This window comes from Lagopus muta, chromosome 1 (genome assembly GCF_023343835.1).
Source record: "Lagopus muta isolate bLagMut1 chromosome 1, bLagMut1 primary, whole genome shotgun sequence".
In the NCBI taxonomy this organism is placed as follows: domain Eukaryota; kingdom Metazoa; phylum Chordata; class Aves; order Galliformes; family Phasianidae; genus Lagopus; species Lagopus muta.
In genome coordinates, this window is record NC_064433.1 from 182344149 (window position 1) to 182355072 (window position 10924).

Genomic DNA, 10924 nt, shown 5'->3' on the forward strand with positions numbered 1-10924 from the left:
CTGATCCAGACCAGCTACATGCGTCTTATGTTACAGATGATGTTCTGATAATTAGATGATCCTCCTTTACTCCCTATTTTTCTGCACTTTTCTGTCTCCTCCTTCCCTGAGCATAACTGTTCTACACAGTGGTCAAATATCTAATGTTTGTAGTGATTTCAGATGAAGGGGAAAAGTGTCATATCTAGTTTGAATACAGAATTTTTATACCTTATTCTTGTAGACACTGACTACTATGGCAGTTTACACGATACATTTTTTAAGAATTTACTTATGTTTATTTTTCATAGTATCATAGAGTCACCAAAGTGGGAAAAGACCTTTAGGATCATCTAGTCCATCTATTTTCTCCTATTGAAGAAGTTCACAAAGGATTTCTGTGCATTTTGCATCAAAAATTGTGCAGAAGTTTTATTTTGTTTATTTTCAAACTGATAGATTTGAACTTACCTGCTCACCAGTATACAATTTTGTGAACCTTTGTCTTATCTTCCAGACAGAGTAACTTTGATAAATGTTGAAGTTTCAAGGTTACCCTTAGCTGCATTCTTCATTTCCTTGCAATATTTCAACCTTGGAGGTTCTCAGACAGAGACTTTCAAAGGAGGAAAAAAAACTCATTCAGTGTTTGAAAATAAGAATAAAGTAACATATATATTCTACATAGTCTTCTAGAGAAAACAACTATTAAATTATCCTTTGACTTCCCTCTAAGGTTCCCATTGAAATGTCCAACTCCTTTTAGGCTTTCTCCACCTTTTTCAATTGAATTTTCTGTTTGTTATATGAAAGTAAGAGATGATCAACATTCAAAATAATACAAAACATTTGAGAGTATGATGGCAGGACCTCAGACTATAACTTTGCCAGATTCCACTTTTTGAAATCTTTTCAGTGCCAAATGTTAAGTTCTGCAGGTTTAGAGATTTCTGTATGGTTGCAAAGAGATAGAGCAAATATTGCTGCACTTGTGAAACTTTCCTTCTAGATACTATTTAGCTTCCAGAAAGGAATTGGACCATGCCCACAATTTATTAAAACATCTTCACCATCAACTGTGTTGATCCTTTGGATTTATTGTGCAGTTTTAGTAATAAATCAGGTTTTCTGCTGAGTCTCTGTATGTATGCATCTTTCTCTGCTGGGGACTGATAATATTCTCTTTGCTGCTGAGTTCTGAAGAGAAGTAGCTGGACACATAAGGGTGCTGAAACCTGAAACTAATATAACAAACAAAAACTATATAGAAAGAAATTCCAGTGAAAATCAGTGATTTTACAGTGAATAACATTGTAAATAAGTCTCAGTGTCCGGACGTATGTTTAAAGCAAGTATGAAAGAACAGAAAACTAGGAATGGTACAATTTTTTTCAGTTTCTGAAATTACATTACATTTGTTTCAAATTTTTCTCAAATTTTTTTTTTTTTTTAAATAAACAAAAAAGGTTTTGGAAATAGAACTTGGTTTGACCTGAATGATTTACTTATTCTTATGCACATGCCTGCACATTTCATTATTCACAAATAAATTCTACAGATTGTCCTTCAAATATAGATCTACATTGGGATTTCACAACATTTGCTGAAAAAGCAAACCAACAAAAAAAGCTTATGCTGATCTATTGATAAGAATATTTAAGAAAAACAACATTGGGCAGGATGACAATCTCCCACATTTCCTTTTTTGCTGATTATTCAAATACTTGAGATACCAAGATATAGAACAAAAGCTATGAAAACTGCCTGAACCATAACAGAAACTGACAGAATGTGTTACTACAGCTGTTATTATCTTCTTTCCTGAAATCTAAATATTAACTTCTCTTTCAGTGCTCTATGGTTCACTGCTTTCTGCTTTGCATGCCATGTATTTCCTCTTACAGACCTGCACTAGCTGATGTTCATGTACAGATTAATTCTTGTATCATGTTTGCATACAGACCAGTGTTTACTTGGTGTTTCTTTGATCTTGTGCTTATGTCACACACAGTCCTGAGCTTCCTACAGCTAGAAAAAGAAGCTAAGAAAATCCTACAGGAAAGTAATTAGAACTTTGCTGCCAAATCAACATTAATTTTATTAACAAGCTTATTTCCCTGCTACTACCAAAAGTCTAGTAACAAAAGTCAAAGCTTAGACACACTTTTCATCTGAAAGGCCCACAGTTCTGTGCCAATAAGTTTAACACAATTAAATGCTATTTTTGTTCAGGTTGGTTTTATTAAGAGCTATTTATTTTTATGTCCAAATTAGCCTCTAGATACCCTGCAAATTTTAAGGGCAGCAATAGTCAAATAAAAATTAAACATCATTAACCCTAAACTACTTATGAAGCTGCCCTCATCCAGCTGCCTACTGAATAACAACCTGACGTGCAGCAGTATTGCACTACCCCATCTTCTCTTTCCCTGAAAGAGGCCTGAATAGTTTAGCATTTCTTCTATAAGCTACAAGGGAAGCCAGGAATCTGTCATTTCAGGATCTTTTCCTGACGCACCATGGCTTTCTTTCATAGTAAATCAGACCAAAGCTTTTTCCCACTGAAATTATTTAACAGACCTCAAAACTAGACCTGAAGTACTGTTGCAAATGTGCTGACACTTCAACACGTTTACCAACTGCAGGTAGCCTGTCCAAACCAACTGCTGCAATAGCATTTAATGACTCCTCCTTAAGTAATTTAAAGGGAAAATCTCTTGTCCTAGACAGCTCTAAAACACTTCTTAGTATTAAATATGTATGTACATATATATATATATATAGTATATATTTGTATGTAGATATGTGTGCATATGCACATACTGTGAAGTGACATCAAGAAACCTGAAAATGCTAAGTACATTTTATGCATATAACTGAAGTTTATTTCATTAATGTCTAACTTTCTGAATTAAGCAGTAAAGTCAGAACTGGATACAATATCTGTAAGATCTTTCACATTATCACTTGTTAGGGTCTCTGAATGATGGAAAATGTTTACTGCTCTGTTGATTCCACTTCTCCCTTCAGTTGTTCATTTAAATTCAGTAATACTACAGCCATTTGTGCTTGCTGCTTGAAATATGAGCATCTCTATTCTGCTTTGCCTTTTATTATTTTCCAATATTTTAGTAGAGCTAATTCTCAATTGCCAAGTTCCATTGTGCTCAGTTCTACATAAGCCTCCAGTAAGATAAATCTTCTCCTCCCACCCTCATCCCCAAACTTCATAAACTAAATGACAAACTGACACACACACACACACCAAAAAAAAAAAAAAAAAGTGTGTTGAATAAAGTATCTTCCATGATTTGAACAAAGGGAAAAGGGTTAGCAGAGTGAATGTGTAACTTCTTCACACACACTGTCAAATCAAAAACTGTCTCTAATCTCTTGTTTTCCTCATACCATAATTATAAGACCTTTGATTTAACTTTCTTTTATACTTTCTCCATGCACCTGCTGTTCGATATCAAGGTTCAGATTCTACAGAATGACAAAGTGAGCATACAAATGTGCAAGGTTGTAGATGTAACCAAGATAATTATCATGGAGAGGCATGCTCAGCATATTTTACTTTTTTTTCTTTCATAGATAAGGTCTGTCTTGCCTTTGAATGTAAGAAGAGGCACCATGTAGTATTCCTACTGCAATTAATTGATGAATATATTCTACCACCCAGAGTTTCTTATATGCTTAGAAATCTGCCATGATGCAACCTAAATATGTATATTCAAAATTACAAAGAGAAAAAAGAAATGAGGAGAATAAAAATAAAAATAAAAAAGAAGAGGAAATAGCTGATTCATGTCAGTTACTGTATGTAACTGTATGTATTCTGAGTTTATTCCCCTAACCTAGCTTGAAATCCTAGAGAAATTGGGTGCTTCAGTTAAAAGTGACCCTAGGCAGTTTCAGCTCACATGATGATTATTTGCTCAGAAGTTCACTAAAGGTCTATTTGACTGTGACAGTATTACAGAAGGTCATATTTTTTCAAAGATGAACTGATATTGAAAATTTTCTACTATTTATTGAGGAGAAATAAGCTCTCCATCAATATCGAACACATACTGGTTTTTGACATTTTCACTTATTTTCTGTTATTATTTCCTCACTTCAAGATTTTACAAGAAAATGCCACGTTTTTCTCAAGAATAGATTTCTTTATGCTCTCTACTACAGTACATTAAAACTGTGATAGATTTTAATATTCTATGTCTTTCTCAGTTTTTTAATTTTCTGGCATGAAAATCTATGTCTAAGCACAGCAATGGGAAATCAGTGTTTTCAAAGTATCTGAAAACTTCAGTAGGCAATAGATAGTTCCACTGTATCGGAAATGAACATGTATGTAGTACATTTCTGATTTAGATGCAGTTTCAAAACCTGAGAAAATAATCAGAGAATTAAACTGTGGTTCTTTTTGGCAAAAGCTTGGAGATCGCTTTAATCAGAATTTGTTTTGCTTGTTAAGCATTTTAAATGGTATAGAAGTATGAAAGTTACTGTAAGTGAAACATTTGTAAGTAGAAATATGAAGAAGACTTTCTGTAGTTTTGCTGTGGAGGTTAATTCACTGAACCTGAACAGATTGACAAGACCTAAACATGGTAAAATGATATTCTAGCTAGAACTAATGTGAGAAAAAATAATATTTTATTAGAAATAAACTAATACATAAATATGTAAATAGGTAAACACACACACAGATATATATATATAGTCCCAGATCCAGAAAAGTCATAGATCCAGAAAACCTGGAAAGGATCTGTGCTATAAGCAAAATAATGTTTTTGTGAGTGGAAGCGGAAAAGGAATTAGGCAGGAAAAATAAAAACTGAGTTTTACTGGCATTTTGTCAGAAGACAATATTCCATAGACAATATTTGAAACTTTACAACCACCATTTGATTTAAATATTTTTTCCCAATCAGTCTTTTTACTTGAGATTGTCATTGATACTAATAACCTGGAAAAAATATATGAAAATTAAGGGAAAGCTTACTTTCTTTGAAGGAATTAATGAAACAAAGAGATATGCAGATGAAATATTGTCAATTTCCCTTCAAAATCTGTCCATTCATTATTGGCTCTACTTTTAGCATTATTATGGGAAGCGTATACAGAAGGAATTACAAGTGAATGTGGTTGGAAGAATTTTTTTTTAGTAGTTAACCACAACATACAGGTTTCCTCCAAATAAAAAATTAAACTACATTTGTGGCTATGTATTAAAGAATTCTGCCTCTGGCATAATTTATTCTTTATTGTAGAAATGGCATCAAGGGACACACAAAACCCATAGAGTACAGTTCTGCAAGTGTTTCTTTTTATGTGTGGATAGAGATAATGGACTGAGAAAAATATGTGAATTAAAACATTGTTAAAGAAGGGAAAGTGCACTCTGTTCTGTTACAGAAATGAAGGAGCACACAACAAAAGTAAAGATCAACGTGAAACAAAGAAAGTATGTTTTTTAACTAAAACATGGCTGTGGTGCTCATTATCACAGGATATCTACAGGACAAGAGATTAGTGCTATTGAAAGGAAGATAAGAAATGCATATGAATAAGAAAAATATTACTAATTACTATTTTTTAAAAAAGAATTAACCCAGTTATTTAGATTTTAAAACTAAGCTGCAGATTGAAAGGAAACATTTCTTGGTGATGATTATCCTTAAATTGTCTATTACAGGTTTCGTTTTTGTGTTGCTGTCATTTTATTTTATTTTCTGAAATTTTTTAATTGCATGGCAAGCTAATGGACAATGAGAAACTACAGATTTTATCCAAGACTGTGTGCCGATATTCTCACATTTGAAAGATTTCCTGATTTTTATAATTTACAAGTAAGTGACTGAAATCCTTAAGTGTAAAGAATTTATAGGCACATCTGTTTTGGTTGCTGTGTTGTTGTTGTTGTTTTTGAATTGTTGTTTTTATTATTTTTGAATTGTGTCAAAGCTGTTCATACTATCTATGCTGTGGTTTATAACACTTTTGTTAGCCTACCTATTTTTTATATCTGCATCCCGTCCAATTTTATTTTTTGTCTCCCTTGAATACATAGCCCAAGACTCTTCAACCTCTCTCTGGAAAAATTGTAATGCTTGTCTCACATCCCTCTGTTTTTAATAGTGCTCTAAGAAAGAAAAACACTCGGTCTTTTGTGCAGTAGTAACACAATATTTTAGGTATTATTTTCTATCACTATTCCTTGTTAGTCACAGTGTTTTGTTTGTTGTTCAGCTTCTATTTAAAGCTGTATTTGCAAGATTGGGAAAAAGCAGTACCAGTAGGATGAGCTGCGGAGAAGAATGCCAAGATGTACATTCATTTTAAAGTTTTTAACACAACTGAGAAAATTTCTTACATCACTTACAAAAGATTCCGTCACTACAAAAGATTTATGCATATATGTATATGTATATATATATATATATACAGAATCATTAAATCATGTAAGTTGAAAATTACCTTCAAGTCCAATCATCAACCTGATCTATCAGACTTATCCCAAAACCACACCTCTTAGTGCCTAATCCCCCTTCCGAATAGCGCCTGTAATTCCTGATGTAAGCTTTATACACATCTTGGCTTTCAGACATTAAAAGCATAAGTTGTGTTCTTCAACAGGCTTCATTTTATATTTTACTTAATCAAAATAACAGAGCTTTCTTTTTTTTTTCTTCTTTTTTCTTTTTCTTCCTCTGCAGTTCTTTTTTTTTTTTCTGCTGCAATGATCAATCAACTGACATTTAATTACTCTTGATACTGATATCATATCAGTCTGTAAAAATGAAAAAGAAAAAAAAGCACAAAAATACATCAGCTTTGAAAAAGGCCATAAGAATTCTTGTTCAATTAGTTCCATCAAGATAATCAGGAAATGTTTGGGCAAGGAAACAGCTTCAGGGAGTTATTCTTCTGAATAGAGTAAGGGGTATTTACAGGGTTATCTACATGTTCCTTTCAAGGCCATATCTTTTATTTCTTTTTGAAGATTGAAATGTGCTTTGCTTTGAAATTTGTTAAGACGAACATCTTCCAGGGGCCACAGACTTTATCAAAATCGTCAGGAAATCCTTATATATTTTATCTGCATTTTGTTATATGAGTTGCAGTTGCTACTGGCCCTGACTGTTTTCATTTACACTTTGTCCTACTTTTCAGAAAACTATACTGTCAAAAGGTTTCTGCTTTCTCAGTAGGCTCATCGGATCATTCAGATGTGAACAGATATCAGGAGGATCCCAGTTCAATCTCCAGCTCAGTTTGCAATGGGCCTGGACCAGTTTTTATCCAGCCATATCTTGAAAACCTCAGAGAATGGAGGCTGCACCTCTCATAGCAATTCATGCTATGACTTGACAGTCATCATGAACTCAATATATATCTTAGCATATCTAGTCTGAACGTCTCATATTTCAACATGTGCCCATTTTCCCTTCCATGCCACGAAGAGCATGGATTCCAAATTCCTAATAATTTGTCTTAGGCACTGGAGGCTTTTGGTTTGTTTCTCTAAGTCCATCTCTTCTATAGGCATCCAAAGCCCAACTCCCTCAGTCCCTCCTCACAAGGCAAGGGCTCCAGCCATCACCTGATCTGTGGCTTCCTCTCAACTTTCTCCAGTTTGTCGAAGAAGCTTTTCTTGTACCAGTGGTTCAAAACAAGTACTGAGTTAAGGATTCATTACCATAAGTAAACTAGTAGTTTTAGTTAGAAAGAGCTGACACTACTTGTCATTTTACTCAGATTATTGCATATCTGAGGATTAATCTGGTTTCCCGTAAAACAGCTGCATGTTTTTCATTCTTAATATAGTAGCAAAAGTCTTCATGTCCTTTAGTGGAAAATTTCAAACCTGTGAATTACACCTATCTGACTTTTTTTTGAGAAAAAAAACAAAATGTTGAAATAGAGAATTTACTGTCTGCCATAATCAGTCTTATCTGTTTCACTAAAATTTGTCTATACAAATAAGCAGAGATAAAAGAATTCAGTTGAAAATATTCACCTCCAGCTGGACCAGGGCTCTCCAACCTTTGTGATATCTTGAACACTATCCAGTCTATTTCCTCGCTGTCACTTTCCCTTCCCTTCCCTTCCCTTCCCTTCCCTTCCCTTCCCTTCCCTTCCCTTCCCTTCCCTTCCCTTCCCTTCCCTTCCCTTCCCTTCCCTTCCCTTCCCTTCCCTTCCCTTCCCTTCCCTTCCCTTCCCTTCCCTTCCCTTCCCTTCCCTTCCCTTCCCTTCCCTTCCCTTCCCTTCCCTTCCCTTCCCTTCCCTTCCCTTCCCTTCCCTGCCCTTCCCTTCCCTGCCCTGCCCTTCCCTGCCCTTCCCTTGCCCTTCCCTTCCCTTCCCTTGCCCTGCCCTGCCCTGCCCTGCCCTTGCCCTCCCCTCCCCTTGCCCTCCCCTCCCCTCCCCTCCCCTCCCCTCCCCTCCCCTCCCCTCCCCTCCCCTTCCTTCCCTTCCCCTCCCCTCCACTCCCCTTCCCTTCCCTCCTCTCCCCTTCCCGTTTCCCCTTCCCTTTCCCTTCACCTTCCCCTTCCCTGCCCTCCCCTACCCTCTCTGCCCCCCCTTCCCCCTCCCTCTCCCATTCCCCTAAATTGTAAGTTCATGGAAAGCATTTGATTATAAAAGTTTATCTTCTTAAATTTTTGCTGTTATTGCTTAGAAATATTATTTTTTAACCTACGGTATAAAAATCAAAGATTAAGCTACAAAGCTTTTTCTTTTTAGCAAAGTCAGAGATATAATTAGCTGATACTGTAAAAAGAATTCTTTTTTTCACTCAAGGGAATGTATGAAATATAAACAATTAGACTGTGGGATCAATTTCTTTTTTCATCATTTTTTCTTTTACATTAACACCAATCTAATGGTTTGCTCTTTATTTAACATTCAAGTCAGAGATTTTTGCCATGGCCAGAATAACTTTATTGAAATTATAGAAAGGGTCTTTTACAGTAAGAGAAATAAATGGTAACAATAGTCATTCGACAAAAAAAATACGTCTGTACATTTTTTCTTCTTCAGAATGTATATTTAATGCCTTTGTATTTATTGAATAATCTACAGGGCACATTTCACTTTTATGCAATAAACATTAGCAGAGCAGTGTGTTTGCTGTTTAAAACATTTAAAAATAAGCGAATAAATTTGAGTTTAGAGACACTTACTTTTCTTCTTATTTTTAAATACTTCAAAAAATTAAGCTTCTATTTAGTAAAATAATAATAATCATTCATCATCATCTATATAATAGGTATAGCCAAAAACATGCATTAAGCACCACATTTTAGTCTTTACATTTAGTCTCTACATAGTCTTTAGTCTAGACATTTTTACATATTGTTTAATTTTCTTAATATCCACAAAGCATCCCAAATCAGTATTTTGAGTCTGTCCATAATAAAGAGAGCTTGGACTTGCTCATTTTGGTTCTTCTGTGCAGATGGAATATAAAGCAGATAGGAAGTGTTTGAACTGATCTTATCATGACAGCTGTTTAAAAGTACAAGATATATAGTTGCGACATTAGTTATAATACACACAATAATTAATCACAAAGGCTATTGTAAAATATATACCAATCTTGCATGACAAATTAATTCCCTATGAAACACCTGAAAATTTAAGGGTAAGTCTATTATTTGGTAGCCAGAAATAATATAATTCTTAGTTTCCAAAGCAATTTTCTTTTTATACTTGACTCAGGAACAGGTATCTCTAAATCACTATCAAGCAAAGCTTGACCTTTTTTTTTTTTTTTTTTTGGTTTACTTTTACCATGAAAAAATACGTATCTTCATTTTAAACCAAAGTTGAACAGCAAGTACTTTTTAGAGCCTCATCTACACAATTCATGTTCAGCTTAAGTGGTGAGCCATATGAGTCCTGAATTTGCTATGCCATATATTGCAACAGCTAAAAAAGTACTAAATATTTTAAGATCTTTCTGGATAGTTACTGTTAAAGAAGGATTAACATACTTCTCTTAATGAAATCAGTGTTCTAATTTTGGTTTTCTTAATTAAATATTAAAAAGAATATTTACTCATGATTTAGATGGCTGCTTATCACAAGGATTCTTTTGCTTACATAATGATAACTTTTAGTATATGCATAACCAGTTTTCACTGCTGAATTAACAGAAAAAATAAAAAAAGAAAGAAAGAAATTCTGAAGCATCCCTTACCCATGTAAGTTTACACTCACTTTCGTGACTGATCTGCTAGTAGTCATAATTCTTTCAAATTAGGAAATATTGCAGACATTCTTCCCAATGTACTTTTTGCAATTGGAAATTTTATTGTTTCAGTTCAAAAAGGCAGGAGATATGACTTCAATTAGAAAGATGTTCATTTCTGTGGAATTTGTGCGATCTTGCTAGTATGTAATTTATATGTTATCATTTTTTCAACTTTGTTTGCAAATCCATGGTTGTGCTCCAATACATACAATTTATTCAATTTCTATTAAAAAAAACAGCTTTGAATTTTCACAAGTTACAATGCATCCCAATGCTGTGTTTCGTTTTTGGAGGAATCTGTCTACTTTTTAACTGCCTCCATACCTTCTGATCTCCACTGATATTTCTGTTCAACTAAAAACCAAATGACTTTCAAAATTGGTCAAAATATTTCAATTGCAATAATTTTCAGTGAAAAATATATTCTTAGGGGAAAAGCAAACTTTTCAATGTATTATAAAAATCTCAATTTTTATAAGAGATGAAAGAATGATAGTCTCATTTATATTATTAACTATTTGTCTATTCTTGAATTTTTACTTTCTCAATTCTGAAAGGAAAAAAATGAAAGAAAATGACTGGAAGGAAAAGAAAAGTTATTCTCTTAACACTTACTGCAAATGTTAAGAGAAAATTACTTAGGATAGTAAAAAATTTCTTAGGATAGCTGGGATGGATAACGTT